Genomic DNA, 26786 nt, shown 5'->3' with positions numbered 1-26786 from the left:
GTACCCAGACGGGACAGGGCCCAGATGCCAGTAGGTGACTGTCTGCCTCACAGGTAGCCATGCTCAGGGCTGGGCTTCTTGAAGAGAAGCTGGTAAGCCCTCTCCCCCAAGTATTACGGTGGGGGGCACTCTGCAGGGACCCGTGATGCCCAGTCTAGGGGTGTCGTTCTCAGGCCGGGGGCCAGGGTGGGGCATGCATACTGGCAGGGTGGAAGCCCCCCCGCCACCCCCATTTAAGCAAAAACACTGGATCTCATGGAGGAGGCGGTGCATGTGGTATTTATATCTGGAAACCAAAACATGTACACACTGTTTTCATAATGCAAAAATAGAAAGCAAAGCGCAATAAGATCTTTGTTTTACGTACGGTGCAATTTATCATAGTTTGAGTACATAGAGTTTTCTCTTTTAAAGTAAAGCATGGTTTAATAAAAATAATGCTGATTCCTTTTCCCTCAATGAAGGAAAAGAAAGATGAGGGGGCAAAGAAGCATATGCGGTATTTTTAAAATGGGAGCATAGGTTTTAAAAGTTGCAAAAACACTGACAGAGAAGTTTCCCATTTTCTCTTCCAGGATTCTCCTGCTGGTCCCATTTATTAATCAATGACTTGCATGGAAACGTTTAGCAATGTTGACAAATACGCAAAGCATTTCAAGGTATACGTCCTCTACATAAAGCAGGCTTCTTTACTTTGTGAAAAGCACAAAACTTGTGAGGGGGGCTGGGTTTGAACCAGAATCCTCAAGGTCTTGACATATTGAAATGTGGGGCAATGCAGTTGCATAGAATTCAATTGTGGGAAGTGTGTACATGCCTGCTAAGTTGCTTCAGTTGTGTCTGACTCTTTGCGACCCATTGGACTGTGGCCCCTGAGGCTCCTCTGTCTATGGGGATTCTCCAGGCAAGAATACTGGAGTGGGTGCCATTTCTTTCTCCTAGGGATCTTCCTGACCCAGGGATAGAACCCACGTCTCTTACGTCTCCTGCTTTGGCAGAGGGTTCTTTATCACTAGTACCACTTGGGAAGCCCTAAAAATCCCAGACGTATCTCAGGTGTGGGAGAATCGGAGCTGAACTAAAGCTTCTGTGAAATAGAGCTCAGAGGCTTTAGCAGACAGAATGCCAACCATGTAAGGGATGCACTGTGCTTGCTGAAAGAAACTGAGCTGCATTAATCAAGGTCTTAACTTTAGAACAAGGGAGGTGCTCATCTTAATTTTGATCAGAGAGGTCCTGTCTGGAGATGAGAGGCAGCACACACAACATGGGATTTAAGGGAGTGGATTTGAGAGTCTGTTGGTGCTCAGATGCTCAGTCGTGCCCAACTCTGTGACCCCATGGACTGTAGCCCACCAGGCTCCTCTGTCCGTGGGATTTCCCAGGCAAGAACACCAGAGAGGGTGCCATTTCTCCAGAGTTTGTTTGCTGCTACTGCTGCTGCTAAGTTGCTTCAGTCGTGTCTGACTCTGTGCGACCCCATAGACGGGGGTGATAGCAGTTGTCTGCCTTTTGAGATGCTTTGAGGCTGAATGGACTACCTTCGTCTGCTCAGGCTGGCATAACAAATACCAGTGTCTGGGTGACTGGAGCCACAGGAGGCTGGCAGTCCCTGATCAAAGTGTGGTTGGCTGGTTCCTGGAGAGAGCAGCCTTCCTGGCTTGTAGACAGACAGCTGTCCTTGCCGTGTCCTCCTCTGGCAGAGAAAGCTGCTGCCCCTTCTGGTAAGGACACTAATCCTGTGGGATCAGGGCCCCACCCATATGACCTCATTTAACCCTAACCTCCTAATACAGTCACCTTGGGGCATGGGGTTCCCACATAGGAGGGAGCATCACTCACATAGTAGGGGTCATAGGCTCAAAGCAAATCTGAAATCTTTTACAAGGGCATCTCACAAGGTCAATACACATTGAATGATGGTTATTATTATCTTGATTTTGCAGTTGGAATCTGGGCACTACTTCCCTTGGACTGCAGGGAGATCAAACCAGTCAATCCTAAAGGAAATCAACCCTGAATATTCACTGGAAGGACTGAGGCTGTAAGTGAAGCTCCAACAGATGACTCATTGGAAAAGACTCTGATACTGGGAAAGACTGAAGGCAGGAGGAGAAGGGGATGACAGAGGATGAGATGGTTGGATGGCATCACTGACTCAAAGGACATGTGTTTGAGCAAATCCAGGAGCTGGTGAAGGACAGGGAAGCCTGGTGTGCAGCAGTCCATGGGGTTGCAAAGAGTTGGATATGACTGAACGACGGAACAAAAACAGCTACTGCTTTAATGTGGGCATAAACAAGCTGGACTAGGGCCTGTTTACGCGATGCCTGTTCAATGGATGTGAACTCTCTGACTGAAAATATAAGACTTGGGGAAGATCGCTAACCGTCTTGAGATATCCACAGGCTGTCAGACTGATGAGGTGCAAGCTCTGTCCCGGCTGTGAGTGTTACCGCAGGAAACTACAGGGCGACTCAAGGACTCAGTGCAAGGAGCGCCTCTGCAGGAGCTGTCTGTAACCCAGTGTTGAGTGATCTTATTTTTTGAGAGGACAATTTAGTGATTGCAATCGAAAGTCTTAAGAATGTGTGTGTGTGTGTTTTAATGCTGCAATTTTATTTGGAGAACTTTTTCAGAAGGAGAGAATTCAATGTACAAATGTGTATACAGAATTTACTCCACTGTCACTTAAGATAGCAAAATCTTAGAAGCAGCCCAACTTTCCTCAAATAAGGGATTGTATAAATAAACCAGCGAACATCTAGCAAACAGAATGTCATGTAAGAATTTAAGAGATTTTGTGTTCCTAGATGGGCTTTCCCAGCGGCTAAGCGGTAAGGAATATGCCTACAATGCAGGAGAGCATGTGCAATGCAGGAGACGTGGGTTCAGTCCTTGGATTAGGAAGATCCCCTGGAGGAGGAATGGCCGCCCTCTCCAGTGTTTTCACCTGGGAAATCTCATGGACAGAGGAGCCGGATGGGTCCATGGGGTCACAAGACTCAGACACGGCTTAGTAACTAAACCACCACTACCCTGTTCCTGGATATATCTGGGAAATTGAGGAAAGTATTCAAAATAATTCTGTGTTTCTCAAGATGTTCATGAACAGTTGATTAGAGAGAAGGGCAGGACCCAGGAGGAGATGTTTCGAGTAACCTGATTTTTAGAAAGTTGCAGGGAGAGATTATGGCCACATGGTATGTGAGTAGGCATACATGCCATGGGCAGAAGCCAGGAGACACGGAATGGGATCCGGCTGCCGTGTCTCCTTTCCATTTTCGGATTGTGTAGTTTTTCTTCAGATGTTTTTCATGGACGACTTACATGAAGGTAAATATACACTTCAAAATGAAGGTGGCAGTTGGGGATCCGAAGACCTGAGGCATCTAAAGAAGCTAAGTGATGGCCTGATTTCAGGGGAATGGTGACGTGGTCTTGTAGTGGGAAAGGGCAGGAGCAGCAGCAGCTGTCTTGTGCAGTGGAGGCAGCCTCGCCCACCCAGGTTTCTCCTTGCGTTGGCGACAACCGGGGTTGCCGTGGCTCCCCATCCTGGGTATCCTTATCTTTAAAGTCATCACCTGTGGTTAGGATATCTTGATCAGTGCAGAACCACAGACTGCCTCCATCATGGCAGAGGCCCTGTTGGAAGGTGCTGCCTTCTACCAACACAGGAAGTGGGCATGCACTGTTGAACCAGCAGAGCCTTGTTGGCAGACCAGCGTGGATTTGAGACCCAGCTCTGCCACTTCCTGGGGGACTGGACACGATTGCTGGAGTGGGTGGCCATGCCCTTCTCCAGGGGGTTTTCCTGACCCAGGGGTCAAAGCCCCACCTCTAACGTCTCCTAACACTAGCACCACCTGGGAAGCCCTTCACTAAGGATAAGTTCACTGCGGTGCTTGGGTGGAGAGACCACACTATCGATATTTGTTTATAAATGGATGGGGAATGCATGTAGAGTTCTGGCAGCTGGTAGTACTTCCTCAAGGGGGTCACAAGTTGGTGGATGCGTTTGAAGGAGGTTGGAGCCCAGCATCCTTCTTTCCCACCACCCCACCCCCCAGTATCAGCTCAGTTCAGTTGCTCAGTCCTGTCCAACTCTGCGACCCCATGGACTGCAGCACACCAGGCCTCCCTGTCCATCACGAACTCCTGGAGTTCACTCAAACTCATGTCTATTTAGTCGGAGACACCATCCAACCATCTCATCCTCTGTTGTCCCCTTCTCCTCCCAACTTCAATCTTTCCCAGCATCAGGGTCTTTTCCAAAGAGTCCGTTCTTCGTATCAGGTGGCTAAAGTATCAGAGCTTCAGCTTCAGCATCAGTCCTTCCCAGTGCAGATTAGGTAATTGATTATGAAGCTTTTCAAGGCATGCTCTAATAAATATTAGGAGGATAAGGTTTCTCACAAGACACAGACATTCATGATATTGCTAAACGCGTGCTGCCATGAGCAATTTGTCAAGAACCCATCTATCAGTGAGCATGAGAAGTATTCTAACAGGGAAGTCAAACTGTCTAATCCCCGTCTGTATTAGGTGAATGATGGGTTCTGTCGGCTTAGTAGGGCGAGCTGGATACACGCGTCTATGAAATGAGTAGTCACCGTCCGTGCCTTGTCACGTCTTCAGGATCCCGACTCTGCAACAGACACGAGTGGCGGCAGAGAGAGGAGCACGTGATGAGCCGACCCGAGATGCCTCAAGGTGCCAGGATGTGCCCGGGAGCCTGCAGGCTTGCTGGCAGTGCTGCGCGGACAGGTTCAGCCACTCCCTCTTTGTGCCACCCTGCTCTGCATCTGGCACCTCTCCTGTGTTAGGTTTGAATCTCCCATTTGAATTCTGCTGGGGCTCCTGGTTTCGTCCGGATCCATCCCCGCTTCATCTGTGTATCTGTCACCCCTTCCCACAATCCATTTTAACGATCCCATTTCTGCCACTTTTTTTTTTTTTTTTTTGGCGCTAGGGCTCTTTGTAACGGGGCCGGGAGAATATTCTGTTTCTCCTGATTAAATCTGTTAGATTTTTCTTTTTTTCAGGGCCTTGTTGAGTTCTTTTAATTTCCTCCTGTTTATTACTTTTCTTCTCAATGACATTACTAGGCCTCGAGTTCCTCTCCTGTGCGTGTGTGTGCGAGTGTGCACGCGCCTGTGTGTGCGTGTCTTTAATTCCTTGCACATGAGCACATAGGAGGATGAAAGAGAGCGCGGAGAGAAGCGTGGCTGACTTGCCGGCACCTGACTTCAGTCTAAGACCTCACTTCGGTCTGTGTTGAAACACCATGAATCCACTCGCGTCGCCCTTTCAGAGCAGCTTTGGAAAACAGACACTGGGTTGGGGCGGGGGCGGAGCTTGTCAAAACTGCCTGATTAAGAAGCTGGCGGAAGCCATCCTTTCTTCTTGGCTTCTGGCCCCCAACATCGTTCACTGGGCTGCTCAGCCAACCGCCCCGAGACGCACCGTGCCGGCCTCGCCTCCCGGCTCCACTGAACTGAATCCTTCGTCCCCAGGGCAGCGCTCTCTGCCTGCATCACACGCCCCGCCTAAGCATCCTGACGTGTGATTTCTCCAAGGGGACAGATGTCTTCTGTAGCTAACTTGTCCACTTTGCTTGACGGTATGTAGCGGGTTACTGACCGAGGGTCGCCTGGGCCAGGGGCTTCTCGGGAGGTCGTTTGCAGGCGGAGTCTCCAGTCCTGCGAAACCGTTAGCTCCACCCACCTGTCAAAGGTAGGCTCACTCCAAGGTGATGGAAGCTGAAAGCGAGCATCCCGCAGAGAGCAGCCGGCGCACCCCGGAGGCCGTGCCCGCCACAGGATGCTCTCACTCCCGGGAGTCACGTGTCTGAAGGGTGCACGCCTTTCTGAGGCAGGCAGGGCTTGCGGCTCCAGGATCTGACCGAGGTCCCAGAGAGTCCCGGCCGCTCCACCGGCTTTCTGTCCCTCTGCCTTCCTTGGTCCACTTTTCCAGCTGCTCCCAACGGCTGCCCTGCACATTTATAAGAAAACCCACATTTACAAGAAAACCCAAGCTCTTTCCTTGGCCGACCAGACCAGGCCCCTTGCCACCTCCATCAGTCACCCTCGTCTCACGCCTGCCTTCACGAAGCACAGCTTCTCCCAGCTGCACCCCACTCCTCCTGCTCAGAATTTTGTGCGAGCTCTTCTCCCCTTGCCCACCTCCCCTGCGGGATCTTAAGGCCCTCAGTTCTCATCTTAACTCTCACTTCTGGAAGCGCCACAGAAGGCAATGGCACCCCACTCCAGTGCTCTTGCCTGGAAAATCCCATGGACGGAGGAGCCTGGTGTGCTGCAGTCTATGGGGTTGCTCAGAGTTGGGCACAACTGAGCGACTTCACTTTCACTTTTCACTTTCATGCATTGGAGAAGGAAATGGAAACCCACTCCAGTGTTCTTGCCTGGAGAATCCCAGGGTTGGCGGAGCCTGGTGGGCTGCATAGTCGTCTATGGGGTCGCACAGAGTCGGACGCAACTGAAGCGACTTAGCTGGAATCGCCATTCCTCTGTCATATGCCTCATACGATATGGATCAATGGATCACACGACCCACTCCTGTGTCATAAAAAGTGTCCCCATCCCATCCTCTATTGTGGCCATCTTTTGTTCCCCCATAGGACTTACTAGAGTTTCATTTTTCAAAAACTCACTTACCTGTGTATTGACCATCTTGCTCGCTGAACTATAGGTTTTACGAGGACACGGCCCCTACCTAACTTGGCCCTGCCGGTCTCAAGAGTCAAGCGCTCTGTGGCACAGAAAACCTTCGGGATTGTAAACATCATGAGCCATGTCAGGACTGAGTCATTGTGTGCGCTTTAAGTCGCATTCATCGGTTAATTTCTATCATGGGGTCAACGTTTTGTATTTTCATTTCTTCATCCCTCACTTTCCATCAGTTCTAGAGGGCTAACGAACAAAGACGGAAGAGAAAGATCCTATGTGCACACTGGCTTTATATTTCCTTGTGGGCAGAGTTTATTATTCTCAGCTTCAAGCAATTGTCTGATCCAGAAACGAGCTCCTATAGTTGTTTTTGCTGTCGTGAGATTAATCACACACATGCAGTGTTTATTGATATTCATTTAAAATGCTAATGCTTGTTCATCAGGAGGTCCTCTGGAAGCTGGTGATGGGTCAGCACTGCCAGCTGCTCTGGCTTCCTTGTGGCCACTCCTGTCTGGGGCTGGACGCTGCCTGGGTGTTGAGATTTTAAAGAGTGGGTGCTGTAGATGCCTTGGGCCTTCAAGGGTCTAAGTCTTCCTTTTCAGAGACTGATTTATTTTTCACTTTGAATAAAGACAAAAGAGACAGCTATTTCTAACTGGCCTTTGACAGTCACAGCGCTCCCTGGCTGAAGTCGTTGGAGTGCATGGTTTCGGGAGAGCTCTGGGGATATGAGATTTGAGGCTGGGGAGATGAGATTCAGCCCTCTTCATCCATCCCACTTTTATCTACAGTGTGATTACTAACATGTTCAAGCTCTCTGGAGACCGAGGTGAATATAGAGCAAAGGGGTGGCCTAGATCACCACTGCTGGTCAAAATAACAAAACAGACCAACAGAACAGTGTCATCTGGAGCTGTGCGGTCAAGGACACTCTGTAGAGATGACCTCCTAGGAGAAGGACGGCCTCGGTAAGACCCCAATTTCTTGGAGGTGGAGAAAGCCGAGAACTGAGGGCCCCTCAGCTCCAGGCTAGGGCCTCCATCTCCCATCTCCTCTGCCAGCCCTGCCTCCTTCCTTTAAGCCTGTTGTTCCTCATCTGAAAAGTGAGGATAAAAAATACACCCCCCTACAAAGGGCCACTGGTGGGATTAAAGGACCCTGTTCAGATAAGGCATTAAAACTCAGTTATTATTGGTATTATTATGAGTGCAAATTCTCCCAAGATTCAGTCACGTAGCACGACTCTCTCTTGACTGGTCATACCTGCTTGCATTCCAAAGCTTCCGCTGAAGTAAGGTCTACATACTAAAGCTGTTTACTTAGGGATTCTTGCTCTACCTGCACCAGTTTCTAGCTGTCCCTGTCTCCAGGTCCATGGTTCTCAACTGGGGGTGACTGCACCCCGCCTTCCCCAGGGACACCTGGCAACGCCTGGAGACGTTCTGGCTTCCTGGTGGCGGTGAGGGGAGCCCCAGCACCTTGTAGGGGCGTCCAGGGAGGCTGCTAAATGCCCCGCAGCACACAGGGCCGCCCTGATGACCATCGTCTGACCCAGTGCGTCAGCGGCTCCAGGCTGAGAAAGTCCTGTGTGGGGCGCTGTGCCTCCAAGGACCCTGTTCTTCATGCTCTCCCCCTTAACACAGCTGAAAGCACACGCGGTTTATCGTGCAAGCTGGTCATTTTGCAATCTGAAAACAGAGTTGCGTCTTGAATACCTAATCACACAAGCAAACTCGACCTTCCAAACTCTTCGTCTAGGGCTTTAAAAATATATTGATGTTAAATGTGTGCACCAGGGAAAGCCATTCCTCTTAATTACTTACTGAGAAACACAAGCAAGAACTATAAGCCCAGAACGGTGTGTGAATTAGCGGCGTAGTAACAGATCCAGTTCCTTCCTATCATCAGCGGTTTGCTTTCTGAGCACCCAAAATAGTTTCTAATCAATGGGTCCTAAATAAATGGGAGTGGAATGCAATGAAGAAACAATAAGGAAACACATGTATTTTAGAGCCAGGAAAGTAAAAACTGTCATTTTCTGGTTTTCCCCCGTGCAGATATATTTAAAGATCTTCAGCATTTTCCTTAGCTTCCTGGAGATTATATTCCCAACGTGTAAATACAGGTCTTGACCCAGATGACTCTGAGATCCCTTCAGCACTGAAATCCTAGGGTTACATAATATTTCACCGCCCTGGAAATGGCACACGTTTGTACAGGCATCACCAGTCTCACTTTACTCTTGATTTTCCTCCTAAAACAAAGTGCTTTCCCCTCTTGACTGGTTATGTCTTTCCCCTTGATCTCCGTTAGACTCTGCTGTCTTTAATACGTCCCAGGAATCAGATGTTTTAATGCACTTTCCTTTCAAAATGGGCTGCTTTCATCTCTGATCAAATACAGGATGACAAGGATGAGGCGCGTGCCTTTCTCAGCTGGTTGGCACCGCTGTGGAAAGACTTTTAGGGTTTTACAGCCCTGTGATGTGAGATGTCAGACGTGTCAGCGGGGCCGCTGGGAGCCCTGGACTCGTGTTCTGATGGCGCCTCGGTGCTCGGGGGGCTGCTGACAGGTCGTGGAGGAGCAGGGGCCTGGGCTCCGGGGGCAGAAGAGGCGCCTTAGCTCTTTGTTGGGGGCTGCGCGAGCTCTCGAAATGGGACTACCTAGAGGGCTCCTCTGTCCGTGGGATTCGCCAGGCAAGAACACTGGAGTGGGGCGCCATTCCCTTCTCCAGGGGATCTTCCCGACCCAGGGATCGAACCCCTATCTCCTGCATCTCCTGCACGGGCAGGTGGACTCTTTCCCTGGAAAGCCCTTCTAGGGGACGAGCACCGTAGACTATAAAAGGCACACGCCTGTCTGAAATTTTCTCGGGCAGCGCAAGGGGCCCCAAAGGCTTGGCCACTGCCCAGCTCCTCCCACTGCCTCCTGACTCAGTGCCGGGACGTGGTCCTAAACCCCGTGGGCATGATGCGAAATCACCAGGGCAGTGGGTCTTTCGGTTTGCGAGCATGACCTATTCTGTGCTTTCATACATCTCATTTGCATGTTCAGAGTAACTAGTCGTTTTAGCTTAGGGTTTCCCGTGTGGCTCAGTGATAAAGAATCTGCCTGTCATGCTGGAGATGCAGGAGGCATGGGTTTGGTCCCCGGGTTGGGAAGACTCCCTGCAGGAGGAAATGGCAACCCACTCCAGTGTTCTTGCCTGGAGAATCCCAGGGACGGGGGAGCCTGGTGGGCTACAGTCCACAGGGCGGCAAAGGAGTTGAGCACGGCTGAGTGACTGAGTGCCCTGATCATCTTAGCCTGGCCTTCTTTCCTTTAAAAAGAGAAGTCTTAGTGTCCTCATTTGAAAGTCATACCAAACACACTTCATGTTCAACTTCTTGTCACTTCCCTCCTCTCATTACGACATTCTGTGCGGGAGAACTGGGCTGTGTTCCCATGGAAGGCGAGGGAAGGTCCCTGCTTTCCACCTTCCCCGCCCCTGCCCCGTACCCTCCCCATCACCCCCCTCTACAGTGCATCCCCTGTGGTCCTCACCCCTGCACTGTCTTGGGTTCAGGATGGAGGAGAACTTCTGCACAGGGAGGTGGGGATCCCCAAGCCCCCAAGTTTCACCCTGTGTCCTAGCACTCAGCGTGGACCAAGGGCACAGCAGGCTAGCTGAACCATGTGACAAGTCAGCTGGCTGTGATAGCTCCGGGTCTCGGCTTCCTTCTGACTGAAGAGGCCCGGGAGCTGCGTTATAAAATCCATCTGCAGCCAGACATCGCTTCATATTTTTCTCTGAATCCGTATACTGTGTCTTTGATCCGAGCATTGTAAGCTTCAGCTGGTGACAGCATTTGCAGTGTCCTTTCCTGGGAGATATTAATTATATTGAGAATTGTTAGGTGTTACAGGGAAATATCACCGATGAGAAACAAACACTCCCTGAGAGGTGCTTCCCCATCTCACGTGCAGGAGGCACCTGCAGGATCCGGACAGGTTGATCAGGGAACAGAGCCCTGGTGGCAGAGAAAAGTTTACTAGTAACCCCCTGGCGTGATTTTCTGCAGGAACCGCACTGGAAAAGACGGAGCTAGAAATCTACACACTGGTAAAGCCAGATGATGATCACTTCAGAGTCAGGCTTAGGGGGTGGCTCGTACCCACATATCTCTGTCCTTATGGAGGAGACAGCAGAGATGCTACAGCTGAAGCTCTGCTCTTTCGATTATCGAACTTTCCTTCCCGTCAGCTTCGAAGGAGACAACGTCTTCCTTCATTCCCAGACAGTCGTCTGTTTGTGTCAATTTGTTCTATTTTAATCCGGGATGAAAAACGGACTGTTGGAGCCCAGTCTCGCCAGATCTTTACTGGCAAAGGGGAGAAGGAAATTGTGTCTATTTCCTGGCTATTTCAGACAACACCTTTCTCTTGCTCCTAAATGATGTGGGCAGTTTGCAGCAGAGAAGGTTTTTATTTTCTCTCCTGAATTTTTCAGATCGGGGCCCCAGCTCTCTGCCTTCCTGGCCATGGGGCCTGGCCTTCCAATAGGTGATACAGAACACGGCTGACTGCAAAGAACCACTGGGTCTTTGAAAAGCTCAGACCAGAGGCGGGAAAGCGGATATTTCTTTCAAGCCGAGAGGAGAAAGCCAATTTCATTTCTGTCTGTATTTCAGGTCTGGTCTCTGTAGCCCTTGCCCCCTCCTCTCTCTAGTCCTGTAATGAGGGTCCCCCATGGCACTGGCAGATGCTAGGTTTGTAGCACCCCCAGATCTGAGCATACCAGGCTCCATCCAGCACTTGGCTGGGAGGTGGTGGAGCATTCCATTTTTCCTTCATATTATCCTCTTGTCTGCTATTTTTTACTCCCAATCTATCCCTTTCCCCTCCTCCCCGCCCAGTAACCCTAAGTTTGTTCTCTCTGTCTGTGAGTCTGTTTCTGTTTTGTAAATGAGTTAATTTGTATCATTTTCCTTTAGACTCCGAATATAAGCAATAACATGATATATATCTTTCTCTGTCCGACTTGCTGCACTTAGTATGTTAATCTCCTGGTCCATCCATGTTGCTCAGATGGCATTAGTGAAAGTGAAGTGAACATCGCTCAGTCGTGTCTGACTCTGCGACCCCATGGATTATGGAGTCCACGGGCTTCTCCAGGCCAGAACACTTGGAGTGGGTAGCCTTTCCCTTCTCCAGGGGACCTTCCCAACCCAGGGATCGAACCCAGGTCTCCCGCATTGCAGGCAGATTCTTTACCGTCTGAGCCCCCAGGGAAGCATCAGTCCATTCTTGTTAATGTCCGAGTGACCTTCCGTTATTCACACCCACATCTTCTGTACCATTCCTCTCGTGGTGGACACTGAGGCTGCTTCCGTGTCTGGACTATTGTAAACAGTGCTGCCGTGACCGCTGGGGTCTGCGTCCCCTTCCGAACCGAGGTGTTCTTCGAGTGTCAGCCCAGGAGTGCGACTGCTGGATCCCATGACCTTCCTACTTTTAGTTTTTAAGAACCTGCATCCTGTTCTCCACAGTCTGCACCAATTTGCCTCCCCACCCGGAGTGTGGGAGGCTCCCCTTCTCTCCATACCCTCTCCAGTATTTATTGTTTGGAGATTTGTTTTTATGATGGTCATTCTGGTTGGTGTGAGTTTTGGTTTGCATTTCACGGATAATTAGGGATGTTGAGCACCTTTTCCTGGGCCTCATGGCCATTTTTGAGGAGAGATTGAGTTTAAAGGATTTAAGACACTCGGTTCTGTTAAAGCCACTGTGGAGAGAGAGCAAAGGCAAGTGACAGCCCTTCGGGGAAATACCGTCTAACTGTCTCTGCTCTGGAGATGAGGGGGTGGGGGCTGCTGGAATCACGCGCGATGGCGGTGTCCCCCAAGGTCCTTTCTCACCTTTGGAGTATTTGACTGTCTCCTTAGGCACCCAGACTGCCTACAGCACCCCTGAACCCACTAGTGGCCACGTGCACAGACATTCTGTACTTTCCATCTCACACATTTTAAAAAATAACTTTGTTACTTCGGCTTGGATGTAAGAAACGCTGATGTTAAAGAAAAAAAGAAAGAAAGACAAGGGATTTCCCTGGTGGTCCAGTGGCTAAGACTCCACGCTCTCAAAGCAGGGGCCCCAGCTTTGATTCCTTTATAGGAGAACATGCTAGAACTTTCCTTTACAGATCCCACATGCTACAACCAAAAAGACTCAGCACAGCCAAATAAACTTAAAAAGGAAAGGAATGTATATATTTCCCCAAGTCCTATTGTAGTAAGCTGAAAGTAAAGCTACCAGATTTCCTTTCTATGTTGTTAAATAGAGTGCCTACTTTTTTTTTTTTTTTAGCCATTCAATGAAACTGGGCTTTTATTCCTTGATGCTGCTATATCTACTGGAAATGGAAAGACCAATATTTGATGTTCTTGTCTAGAAATTTATCTATTGCCACTTTGGAGTCTAGTGAACTACAAAGCTTGTACTGAAATCAAAACCAAGGTGTCAAAGTTCAATTCAGTTTAGCTCAGTCACTCAGTCGTGTCCAACTCTCTGCTGCCCCATGGACTACAGCACGCCAGGCCTCCCTGCCTGTCACCAAATTCTGGAGTCTACTCAAACCCATGCCCATTGAGTCAGTGATGCCATCCAGCCATCTCATCCTCTGTCGTCCCCTTCCCCTCCCACCTTCAATCTTTCCCAGCATCAGGGTCTTTTCCAATGAGTCAGCTCTTTGCATCAGGTGGCCAAAGTACTGGAATTTCACCTTCAGCATAAGTCCTTCCAATGTATACCCAGGACTGATCTCCTTTAAGATGGATTGGTTGGATCTCCTTGCAGTCCAAGGGACTCAAGAGTCTTCTCTAACACCACAGTTCAAAAGCATCAATTCTTTGGAACTCAGCTTTCTTTACAGTCCAACTCTCACACCCATACGTGACTGCTAGAAAAACCATATCTTTGACCAGACAGACCTCTGTTGGCAAAGTAATGTCTCTGCTTTTCAATATGCTGTCTAGGGTCACAAAGAGTAGGACATGACTGAGCAACTGAACTGAACTGAACTGATGCTAGTCATAATTTTCCTTCCAAGGAGTAAGTGTCTTTTAATTTCACGGCTGCAGTCATCATCTGCAGTGATTTTAGAGCCCCCCAAAATAAATCCTGACACTGTTTCCACTATTTCTCCATCTATTTGCCATGAAGTGATGGGACCAGATGCCATGATCTTCGTTTTCTGAATGGTGAGCTTTAAGCCAACTTTTCACTCTCCTCTTTCACTTTCATCAAGAGGCTCTTTAGTTCCTCTTCACTTTCTGCCATAAGGGTGGTGTCATCTGCATATCTGAGGTTATTGATATTTCTCCTGGCAATCTTGATTCCAGCTTGTGCTTCTTCCAGCCCAGCATTTCTCATGATGTACTCTGCATAGAAGTTAAATAAGCAGGGTGACAATATACAGCCTTGACGTACTCCTTTTCCTATTTGGAACCAGTCTGTTGTTCCATGTCCAGTTCTAACTGTTGCTTCCTGACCTGCATATAGGTTTCTCAAGAGGTAGGTCAGGTGGTCTGGTATTTCCATCTCTTTCAGAATTTCCCACAGTTTATTGTCATCCACACAGTCAAAGGCTTTGGCATAGTCAATAAAGCAGAAATAGATGTTTTCTGAAACTCTCTTGCTTTTTTGATGATCTAAGTATCAAAGTAGATAATTGAAATAAAGGAGACCAAGGACATTTTTGTTTCATGAAGAATTTTCTCAGGGCTGACTTCCAAGTTTGGGATTTTTATCTCATGGATGCAGAATTCTATTATATTCAAGAAGGTTAAATGTGGTCCATGGAATTTCAGCTCAGAATGAAAACAAATATTTTTACCAACACACACTGCTCTACAAGTGCCAAATTTCCCTGAGATGGTTTTCCAGTCGCCACATACAACCACCCAGAAGAAGGCTGAGCACCAAAGAAGTGGCACTTCTGAACTGTGGCGCTGCAGAAGACTCTTGAGCATCTCTTGGACTGCAAGGAGATCACACCAATCAATCCTAAAGGTGATCAACCCTGAATACTCATTGGAAGGACTGATGCTGAAACTGAAGCTCCAATACTTTGGCCACCTGATGCGAAGAGCTGACTCACTGGAAAAGACCGTGATGCTGGGAAAGACTGAGGGCAGGAGGAGAAGGGGATGACAGAGGATGAGATGGCTCGATGGCACCACCAACTCGATGGACATGAGTTTGAGCAAGCTCGTGGAGATGGTGAAGGACAGGGAAGACTGGTGTGCTGCAGTCCATGGGGTCGCAAAGAGCTGGGTACAACGACTGGCCAACGAAAGCATGGAACTGTGGAATCGTGCCCAAAATACGCATCTATTTTTACAGTTCACTGTTTCGTGGTTGGTTGTTATTGGACACTGGTGGCAGATAGCTGATGCAGATAACTCTCTCGATATGGCAGGGACTCTTTAAGGACACAGCTGTGTACCCAACACTTGGAACAAATGTTGAAAAATAGATGAATACATTCAGGTAATGTCTTGGACCACAGGGGACACACGTCTGCTCTGAAGCTCTATTTAGCCTAATCACAGCCGTGTCACACAGTCTGAAATCTTGATTTATAAATTAGTTAATGAAGTTAGTCCTCGTCGACCACCAGAGTAGTAAAAGTAGAATTTAATAAGTCAACTCTGGATGCCGAATTGCCTGGAATTGAAGGTGGAAATTGTCTGGCTAATGTTGAGTCAATGCCCCCTTTTGTTACAGGAATTCCAAGGGTTTGAAGATAAATCTCAATTTGATTAAAGGCTTGTTTTTCCATGAAACCAAGAGAATAAGGTATAGGAAGAGGACAGAAGTTTCAAAACACAATCCGCATGCTTCATGTTACAAGCGCACATGTATTTCTGTTCAGCATTGCAGAAGTATTTTTGTATTTGCCAAATTCACTACATGCCTCTCTGTTTGAAAAGGCCAGAGAAAGGTGGTTTTAATAAAGGTTTTCTAATGTAATAGAGCAAGCAGTAATAACATCCTGTTTGAAATCCCTGGGAAGAAAAGAAGTTTCTTTTTGAAATGTTTTTTCAAGAATTGTTTTCAACTAACCCGAAGAGGAGAGATCAGTGTCAGGATCCTGAAATGGGCCCTCTGTAGAATTTCAGAGCTATGCCTTTCATCTCCCTGATGGATGATATTATTCGGGCTCGGAATTACTCTATAATCAGACGAAATATCCAGAAAGCTGAAAGCAAAGGGAAGCCTTTGAATGCGGTCACAAAGGGAAGTCAGTTTTCCATTTCTGTCATCAATTAAAGTAGCAGAAGCGTGCATGTGAAATCTATATATGTGCGTTGTGGAGCTGGTGAAAAAGCTCTGGTGCCATGGGAAGGGGGGTGGCTGGTTCCCGGAGGAGGACAAGTGATCCTTTAAGGGAAAGCAGTTACATAACAGCAGAGAACTGTGACGCTGAGCTGCGAGCTCCGCGGGACGAGGCCCTGGTGTCAGCCGTGGCCTCAGCCACACGTCATGAGGCTCTGGGCGTCGTGGGCCGTGCGTCAGCCCGGGAATTCGTCCGTACCTGTTATTTTGATGCTAGTCAAGGGGGCTGAAGCAGTGGAGTTTTATTTTCTTGTCTGCTTCCTGGATTCTCTTGGTTTTCCTTCTCGCTGACCTGGACGGTCTGTGACAGGATCTAGTCTGTAGGCCTACTTTCCTAGGAGAACAGTGAGCTGCAGTCAACCAGTGGTCCTTCGAAAGGAATTCGGGTTGAAACAGCACTGTCTCCTGCCAGGAGAGCATGGGAGTAACAAGGAGGCTGTGTGTGAGTCCCAGGAGTGGAGCACCGGCCGGCAGAGAGGCCTCCTCGGCCTTAACTGACTCCGTGGAGAGAGGTCTTCCTCCACGGGCAGAGGCCAACTGCCTCACATGGCAATCGGGAGCTTGCCCTATAGCCTGTAGAGCTGTGATGAAGTGGGACAGGTCGGAGATGCAGGAGATGCGGGTTCGATTCCTGGGTCGGGAAGATCCCCTGGAGGAGGAAATGGCAACCCACTCTAGCATTCTTGCCAGGAGCATCCCATGGACAGAGGAGCCTGGTGGGCTGCAGTCCACGGGGTCACACAGAGTCGGATACGACTGAAGCCCCTGAGCACGGGCCAGGCCCCGCGGGCACGTCTCTGCAGGAGGCCGCCTTCCAAGCGACGCCGCCTTGAGTTCTGACAGAAATCGTTTTCCTCCAGAGTCCTCCCACAGCGGCCCCCTGATTTCTTTTCTTCCTCCAAGACCTCACCTCCCCCCAGAGCAACGGACAAGCTGCGGTAATAACAAAATCCTCCACCCTCTGGGCACCGCCTTTCTTCTGTCAACACTTGTTCTAAGGAAGGTCTTTCATTCCCATCTGAAGGATGGGATAACTGAGGCTCCTGGAGGCCGCCTCTTGCCTGGGTTGCACAGCGACGTTGACCACCTTCCTGGTCGTCTTGGGTCTGAAATTATGGGATGTCCGGAGGGGTAATTGTTGGTATCAACTTGGCTTGGCCTTGCTGCCCAGTTATCTGGTCAAATACTCCCCTAGATACTACCGTGGGGATGCTTTGTGGATGTTGACCTCTCTGATGAGCTAACTTGAGTAAAACAGGTCACTCGCCCCTCTGTGGGTGGGCCATGTCTAATCAGCTGAAGGCCATTAACAGCAGACACTGACGTTTCCCGAAGAAGCAGCTGGTTGATAACATGGCTCTTGGCACAGACAGACACAGATATTTGCATGTGTGTGTACAGACTGCACAGATTAGTCCCAACTCTTTGGAGACCCTCATGCAGATGTCCATCCCTCCTACATCTCATGTCCTCCCCCCAGGCTTTTCCACACTGTGACTATAATGTGAGAAAGTGGCTGAGTGCAAGCTATATGAAACCACGAGGAAGTGAGCTGTGGGGTTCGTGACTTAGCACCGTATCTCGTGAGTCCCCTTAACGTTGTAAGAGGTAAACAGTAACTCTAGGCTCGGTCATCAGCTTGTCTCTCCCTTGCAAGGCCCTTCACTCACCTTCATGCCCCACGACTGTCATCAGCCTAATTAACCCGCCTCTTAACACAGCCGGACCTGCGCCAAGCCTCTCCACCTGGACCCCTGCGTGGCTGGACATACTGCTGGGTGATGCTCTGACTCTCAGACATTGTGCCAATCGATTCTCCAGAGAAACAGAATTAGCAGGAGAGATACAGGCATGGATGCAGCTATCCACAGAGAGAGACATGATGTATACATGTGGAGAGAGCTACAGAGATTCAGACATGCAGACAGGTACAAACACACACACAAAGATCCACACAGACACAGCTGTGGGTCGGGTTCCCCAGTGGCTCAGCAGTAAAGAACCCACCTGCCAGTGCGGGAGCCACAGGAGGCTTGGGTTTGATCCCTGGGTCAGGAAGATCTCCTTGCGGAGGGCATGGCAACCCATTCCAGTATTCCTGCCTGGAGAGTCCCATGGGTGGAAGAGCCTGGTGGGCTACAGTCCATGAGGCCACAAAGAGCCGGACACGACTGAGGTAACTAAACACTCATACACACAGCTATAGATACAGATTTAGTTTAAGGAATTGGCTCGCCCGGTTGTGAGGGCTGGCGAGTCTGGAGTCCATGGGACAGGCAGCAGGCTGCACACTCGGGCAGGAAGTGATGCTCTATCTTGAAGCAACGGCTGCATCCTCCTTTTTCTCGGGGCAACCTGTTTGGTCTCAGGACCTTCAGCTGATTGGGTGAGGCCCACTGGCACAGTCTGCTGGTAACGTATATGCTGACAAAGTCAGCTGACTGACTGCTGGCCTCTGCAGCAATACCTGGTTGATGATGAAGTCACTGCGAACCAGCGCCCGGCCCAGGTGACCCAGGCGACCGACATCACAGCAACGTCTCAGGATCCCAGCCACCCTGCAGTCTTGGGGCTCCTTTCTGGGGAAAACGCTGAGGAGTCTGCCCCTTGTGCGGGGGCCCTTAGGCTTGTACTAAGTGGCTGGGATCCAGCCGACTGTCTTTAGGGGACTGTGTAACTTACTGCCCAAGCTGGACTGTTCTTGAGTATTGGAATGATGCTCTGGACAGTTCCACGGGGACTAATGAAGGGTGCGTGGCCCTGCCTCCACGTCTTTCTCTGCACAATCCACGTGAGGCTTTGGGAACTGCTTTTCCCGAACATCCTCAAGGTCTGAAGACATTTAACTGCACCCCGTAAACTCTGCACAAGCGCACCCCATCCACTCGGCCACGAACGCTGATATTTCCTAGCACCCCTCCCCACCCCACCAAGAAGAGTCTTCACGGTGCCCTGAATTGTCCTGATCCAGTAACCACTGCAGACGGCGGCCTCAGAATCTTGGTCCAGGGCAGGGCTCACCCCAAGCCCCCTGGCACGGTCCCTGCCTCTCTGACCCTAAGCTGGCTGCCTCTCTCCTGCTTTCCCTCCCAAGGAAGAGAGACCCACGTTCCCCTGCGCCCCCAGCACCCCCTCAAACATGAGACCTCTCAGCCCAAGACTGGACTGCCCTGGGGTCCCCCCTGGAGTGGCCCATAGCCCAAGAAACCTAAATTCAGAGTCTGTCTTCTTTTGAGTAAGGGAGATTTCAGAAGCAATGTAACTGTAGACAATTTGAAAAATGCAGGTCAGGCCCTAATCCTTGCCCCTTTATCCCGCCCTGCTGCTGCTGGAATTAGAAGCGTGCTTCTCCGGGCCGAGGTGGGAGCTCAGGCCGGGCCACGGCGCTGGGTTTAGGTGTGTGGCTCGCCTCCGGCCTGGGATGTTGGAAGCAGCGATGGATGCAGAGCCCGAGAGGGCCTTTGGGCCGGTGCCTGGCCCCTCTTCTCTGCTGACCCGGTGAGGAGCCGCCCAGGCCGGCCGCGGGCCGGCGGAGAGGCGGCAGGGGGACGGGGAGCGGGAGGAGGAGCAGGTGGGGACATGGGCGGAGCTCCGGGGGCCACGCGGGCCCAGACCCAAGAGCCGCCGCACTCCGGGCCCCGGCAGCCCCGCGGAGGCCCGAGGAAATGTCCCCCAGCACAACGGCGAGGACTGCAATTAAAGCCGAGGCTTAGCAGTCTGCCCCCGCGTTCTGGGGGCACTTGTTACACAGCATTATTGCGGCGCTAGGGGACTGGCTCAACAGACGAGGCTACACGTCCACACTTTTAAGTGAGCACCCAGACAATCCTGGAGTAAGTGATTTGCTGGCTAAAAACTGGTTAAGTCTAAGCGATGATACATCGGAAGGATCAGAGCCTTCGGATCCCACATTCCGAAAGGTTTTTTCCTTTTTTCTTTTCCTTTAAACCAAGAACGGATACTGTTAATTTTTTCACATGCCTTTTGGGGGCATCTTTTTAGATGATCACTTTTTTTTTTTTTAATGTTCCTGCGTTATATTAAAATATCCTTGTGCTTCTTGAACAGTTTTACTTGATCATAAACTATTGTCATTTTAATATACACTTGGTCTGGAATTGCTAGTATTTTCTTTAGAATTTTAATAAGCCTATTCATAGCTGTCGTTTTCTTTTTTGTGCCATTTTGATCAGCTTTTGGGATCAGAGTTGTGCGGGCTTTGTGAATTGAACTGGAAGGTTCCTGTAATTTCCTCTGCTCTGGAGCAGTTGACACAGCACGGTAATTATCAGTTCCTTAAAAGTTGGAAAGGGCTTGGCCCCAAAAGTCTGCGCTTGGCATCTTTTGGGGAGTAATGCTTTGATAATCCTTCAGCTTTTTTTTTTCTGTGATCATTATACATTTAGATGATATATTTCATCTTCAGAAGGTTTTGGAAAATTACCGTTCTTAAAAAAAAACATCCATTTCTGAAAGATTTCCAAATGTGTTATCATGGAATTAACCATCTTACTTATAGCAGGGTTTACCGTACTATTAATCTAATCTTCTATCTAGCTAGTTCCTCATTCTTTACTCTGTGTTTGGGTGTTTTCTCATTTTTCTAGAACAGTTTGCCAGATGTTTGGCATTTAAATTAGCTTTTTTTCCTCAAAGTATAAGCTCTTTGTATGTGTATCTGGTTTTATTCTATTTTTGCCACAATTTTCTATTTTAAAAATTACTTCCTTCCTCCTGCTTTGTTTTTCTTATATTAACTTCCTGGACTGAATGCTTTCTTTTATTTTCATTTCTCCTTGTTTAATAATAAAAGCTTTTATGGATATAAATCTGTCTTTGAACACAGCTTAATTTTATTTCCCTGTGGTCTGAGTATTTGGCGTGCACAATTTCTGCCTTTTGAAATTCAGCAAGGTTTTATATGTGGTCTCATGCATACTCAATTTTTGTAAATTTTCTGTACAATCCCTAAAAAGAATATATGTTTTTCTATAGGGAACAAAATTAGAAATGTATTATTTCACTTACCTTTATAATGACTTCATTCAGGTCCTTTAAAGATTTTTATTTTCTCGTTCTTCATCCATCCAAGACTGAGGAACTTTTCAGATAGTAAAAATAGTTTATTGAGTAAAAATACATTTTAACAAATGTGTATGTGGGCAAACCTTTGAAAACGTCCTTGCATCTTTTCTCTCTCCATTCCCTCCTTATCCCTTCACCAAAAACAGGATCACTACCATAGGCAGGCACCATGATTGCTTTCTTCTATTCTTTCAGAATGTATTTATGAAAATCAAGAAAATGCAAATATATATTCTCATTTTCACACCTTCATTGCTTCACATTTATGCTGAAATCTTTTCATGTAATCATAGACATCATGGCACAACACTGAAATACTTTAAAATCCATCTCAAAAATTAGGAAGACTTTCCATGTAGTCAATATAGCATTACCCCAACTGAGAATTACTAACGGCTCATGGTATCTTCTGGTGCTGAGCACGTAAGCGGATTTCCGGACTTTGCTCGCGTCAGCGTGTCTGCGTTACTTCCGGTTATTTCATCCCGTTAAGTCCTCTGTTCCTGCAGGCTTTTATAGTATGTTTTCAAGTGTTCAGAAAAGTGAAAAGATACACACCAGTTCCTGCAGACACACACCAGGATGGCCAGGCAAATGGGGACCTGTTTACACAGCTAAGTCTAACTGTGGCCCGTGCAGCCCCTCTCCCCCTCTCCACAGTGACTTCACTGATATTTATTAAATCGGGGTTTTCCAAACAGTTTCAGCCCCGCAACTGTGGCTGTTCTCCTTGTCCCAGGTTTAGCCAGCCGTCACCTTCACCTGGCTCCTGCGTCTTCAGCACCCCTGCCTTCATCCTCGAGCCCCTTCTCGATCTCTGGTGAGACCGGGTCCGATGATGGTTGTGTGTGCGCCCCAATCCTGGGAGCGGCCCTTCGGGCTTTTAGAATCTGTCTTAGCAACCAGGGTCTCTGGGCGCAGCTGCCCACTGTCTCTAGGAGCCAGCGCTCCTGAGGTCTCCCCGTGGACAGTTTGCAAGGTGCTGGAATGGCCTGCATGTGGAAGTTTCGTTGGTGTCGCCCTGCCGACCATTCAGACCTGACTTTTTTAAGACAGAATTCCTCTTTGTTTCTTCTATGGCACTTGCTCTGTTCGGACATCTCAGCAAATTATCCAACTTAAAATTAAAAAAAAATTTTTTTTTTGCATACAGTGACAAATAGTTTCTCTTGATGAAAAAAAAAAAAAAGTCTGTCGAAGGATTTCTCCTCCGTCGTTTTCAATTTTGTACCTGTGTTCTCATCAATTTTGTCTCTTCTCCTCGCGTGACGGGGCTGGCCGCAGGGTCAGCAGCGTCCCTGAGATCACGGGGGTTGCTTTCGCTTTTGTGTTTACCCGTGGGTCCCTTTCTTACTCTATTGTACACTTTTCCTCTGGGCTCTTTCCGGGTCCCTTTCTTACTCTATTGTACACTTTTCCTCTGGGCTCTTTCCGTGAATTTTGATATTGTGTTTAACTCCTTGACTTGGTTGCTTAATTTACCTTGCTGTTTCATTTCTGTGGATATAGTTTTTTTTTTAATCGGAGGATAATTGCTTTGCAGTGCCACGTGGGTTTCTGCCACGCGTCATCGTGAATCAGCCGTGCGTATACACATGGCCCCTCCCTCTTGAACCCCCCTCCCACCCCAGACTAGGTTGTCAGCGAGCGCTCAGCTGAGCTCCCTGTGGAATACAGCAGCTTCCCTCCGGCTCTGTTTTAGGCACGGCCACGTGTATGTTTCAGCGCTACTCTCTGAACTCGTCCCATGCTGTCCATTTCTTCTTGAGTGGTTTCTGTAATCGTTGCAGGAGTTGGTCTAAGTCGTGTACCGTGGCACACTTATGACAGAGTTGCTTGCACTGTTCCCTTGCCATCTACCCAAAGTCTGCGGGGTCTGTAGTAATATAATGTCTTTTCTTTCTGATACTGCTAATGTGTCTTCTTTCTTTTATTGTGATCCGTTTGTCTAGAGGTTTATCAATTTAATTGATCATTTTTTAAAAAAACTTTTGTTTCAGTGATTTTCTCTATTTTTATAGTTTTTATTTCAATGATTTCTGATCCTTGTTTTTTTTATTTTTTCCTTCTGATCATTTTGAGTTGAATTTTCTCTTTTTTTTTTTTCTTATTTCTCAAGGTAGAGGCAAAGATAGTTGTCTTGGAATCTTTTCTGATATAAATATTTCATGCTATGCATTTTTTCTAAATTATAATTTAGCTGAATCCCCAAATTTTCATATATTGCATTTTCCTTTGTATTTTTTTTTTTCCCAAAATGTTTTCTCATTTCCTTGAGACTTCCTCCAAAGGTCTTAAAGTGCAATGCTAAATTTCCTAATGTTTGGACGTTTTCAAAGTATGTTTCTTTTACTGATTTATAGTCACATATGGCCAAAGAAATTACTTTGCATAATCTAAATTCTCTTAATTATTTTGGTTAAGTTTTTTTTATGGCCCAGATATGACTTATTTTGACGACTGTCCTCTGTGAACTTGGAAAGAATTTGCATTTTGCTTCTGAAATGGAGAGTCTGTGACGTCAGTGAGGTGAAGTTGCCCAGGGGTGCTGTTAGGGTTTCTAATTTTCTTGTTAATTTTGTACGACTTTTTGATTAACCACTGCAAGAGGAGAACTGACATTTCACAGGACAGGGGTGGATTCGTCCACTTTTTTTCAGGTTTTGGGTCACATCATCCAGAGCTTTGTTGTTAGATGAGCAACCTTTTAGGATTATTATTTCTCTTTGATTAATTGACCTTTTCAAATTTTGAAATGTCTATCTTTATTCTCAGTAATTTTCCTTGTTCTGAAGTCATTTTCCTAATATTTTCAGTTCAGTTCAGTTCAGTTCATTCGCTCAGTTGTGTCCAGCTCTTTGAGACCCCGTGGACTGCAGCACGCCAGGCCTCCCTGTCCATCACCAACTCCCCGAGTTTACTTAAATTCATGTCCATCGAGTCGGTGAGGCCATCCAACCATCTCATCCTCTGTTGTCCCCTTTTCTTCCTGCCTTCAGTCTTTCCCAGCATCAGGGTCTTTTCAAATGAGTCACTTCTTCACAGTAGGTGGGCAAAGTATTGGAGTTTCAGCTTTAGCATCAGTCCTTCCAATGAACATTCAGGACTGATCTCCTTTAGGATGGACTGGTTGGATCTCCTTGCAGTCCAAGGGACTCTTAAGAGCCTTCTCCAACACTGCAGTTCAAAAGCATCAATTCTTCGGCACTCAGCCCTCCTTATAGTCCAACTCTCACATCCATACATGACCACTGGAAAAACCATAGTTATGACTAGACAGACCTTTGTTGGCAATGTAATATTTAGCTTATCTAATATCTAACTTTTCCTAATATTACTGTGGTCAATCTAGACTTTTTGATTAATGTTTACTTGGTATATTGTCACTTCTAATTTGTCTATATCATTATATCTGAGAAGGGAAATGCAATGAACAGTGGAGGCCTGGTGGGCTGCAATCCATGGGGTTATAAAGAGTCAGACATGACTCAATGACGAAACAAGAAAAACAACTTGTAAGTAACATATTGTTAGTGTGTGTGTGTGTTCACATCAGTCTGTCAATTTCTTGTAATTGGTGCTATTGTAGGCCGTTTATATCTAGTGTAATTGCTAAAGATGACTGGATTTGGGCCTCCAGTTCTATTGCCCAAAATGTTGTAGGTTTGACATTTGGGAATTTTCAGATAGGCTGCTGTGTTCCTGACATGTCGTTTAGGGGGCGCTTCCCTAGTTTCTGCCACAACCACAAGGTGTTCCAGGCAACTGTCCTTGCCTAGCCTTGGAGTAGCTATTTATCTCAAGAGCTCTGACTATCACCAGGAAGAGCTATTTAGGGGCCACGATACGAGTGCTGACTGTTCGCTGCTGCTTTAGCTCATTCCTTGTGCTTAAGCTCTCTGCATGGGTAGCTCAAAAAAATAGTTCAGTTCAGTTCAGCTCAGTCGCTCAGTCGTGTCCGACTCTTTGCGACCCCATGAACCGCAGCACGCCAGGCCTCCCTGTGCATCACCAACTCCCGGAGTTCACTCAGACTCACGTCCATCGAGTCCGTGATGCCATCCAGCCATCTCATCCTCAGTCGTCCCCTTCTCCTCCTGCCCCCAATCCCTCCCAGCATCAGGGTCTTTTCCAATAAGTCAACTCTTCACATGAGGTGGCCAAAGTACTGGAGCTTCAGCTTCAGCATCGTTCCTTCCAGAGAACACCCAGGGCTGATCTCCTTCAGAATGGACTGGTTGGATCTCCCGTATGTAAATGTGCATAAATACACTGATACACTCTTCCAGTGTCTGTCTGTCTGTGTCTCTGTGTGTTTCACTCCTTAGTTCGGGCCTTCGATTTCAGTTCAGCGTGCCGGGGTTCATTTTAGCATCCCCCCTTCTTCATCTGAAGCTCGTTATTCTGACAGTGAGAGTCCTGATTGTCGCTACTCAGACGCTCGGTCGTGTCCGACTCTTTACGGCTGGGTGGGCTGTAGCCCGCCAGGCTCCTCTGTCCATGAGACTGTCTCGGCCAGTGTACTGGAGTGAGGTACCGTTTCCTCCTTCAGGGGATCTTCCTGACCCGGGGATCAAACCCACGTTTCTCACATCTCCTGCCTTGGCAGGTGGATTTTTTTATCACTAGCGCCACCCAGGAAGCCACTGCCTGAATATATTTACTTACTTTTTCAGTCTTGGAAAACACAAAAACTAGTTTCAGAATTTCCATCCTACACGCCGAGAAAACAGATTTGCCAGCTAGAGCACAATGTTTGCAAACTGTTCTGTTTGCCTCAAAGTCCCTCACATTTTAGTTCTTTCTGTATAATTAATTGACATATCTAATTAATTATATATTAATATATTAGCCCTGATTACAGCCCATTCTCTGGTGTTTGTCAGTCATCCATCTACCGTGGATCTACTCCGCGGAGGTTCGCTTTCCTGTTACTGCGGCCCAGTCTTCTTGTTAAACATAATAATTGGGAGGAGGATTTATTTTTGGATAATACGAAATAGGCCTTTGCTAGAAATAATGAACTAACATGGTTCAGGTTCCAGAAGGCGTTGCTCCAGTGGCCCTTCCAAACTCAGCACCTTACCTGCCAGCCTCACATTCAACGTGGAGAGTGCTCTCCAAAGAGCATTCTGCCTGCTGCTGCTAAGTCGCTTCAGTCGTGTCCGACTCTGTGTGACCCCATAGACAGCAGCCCACCAGGCTCCCCCGTCCCTGGGACTCTCCAGGCAAGAACACCGGAGTGGGGTGCCATTTCCTTCTCCAATGCATGAAAGTGAAAAGCGAAAGTGAAGTCGCTCAGTCGTGTCCGACTCTTCGCGACCCCATGGACTGCAGCCTACCAGGCTCCTCTGCCCAACTGGAAGCAACTGAATAAATATAGATGTAGTGGGAGGGGAGGGATTAGAATGGTCCTTGAAGCCTTGGAAAGGAGCTCTTTGTGATGGGGAAAGCGCCTTCCCACCGGAGATGCAGGAGAGGCAGGGGTGGGTGGGAGCTGCCTCGTTTCCTTGTGCGCCATCTAGTTGTTGCAAGAAGCCTGTCCTCATTTAACTTTAGATTCTTGAAAGTGACACCTCTCGTCTGGCAGAGCTTGATGTTTCTCTGTCCCATTTCTTTTGAAATCTTTTG

Source organism: Ovis aries, chromosome 10, assembly GCF_016772045.2.
Source record: "Ovis aries strain OAR_USU_Benz2616 breed Rambouillet chromosome 10, ARS-UI_Ramb_v3.0, whole genome shotgun sequence".
In the NCBI taxonomy this organism is placed as follows: domain Eukaryota; kingdom Metazoa; phylum Chordata; class Mammalia; order Artiodactyla; family Bovidae; genus Ovis; species Ovis aries.
The sequence above is the reverse complement of the archived record's forward strand: the minus strand, read 5'-3'. Positions refer to the sequence as shown.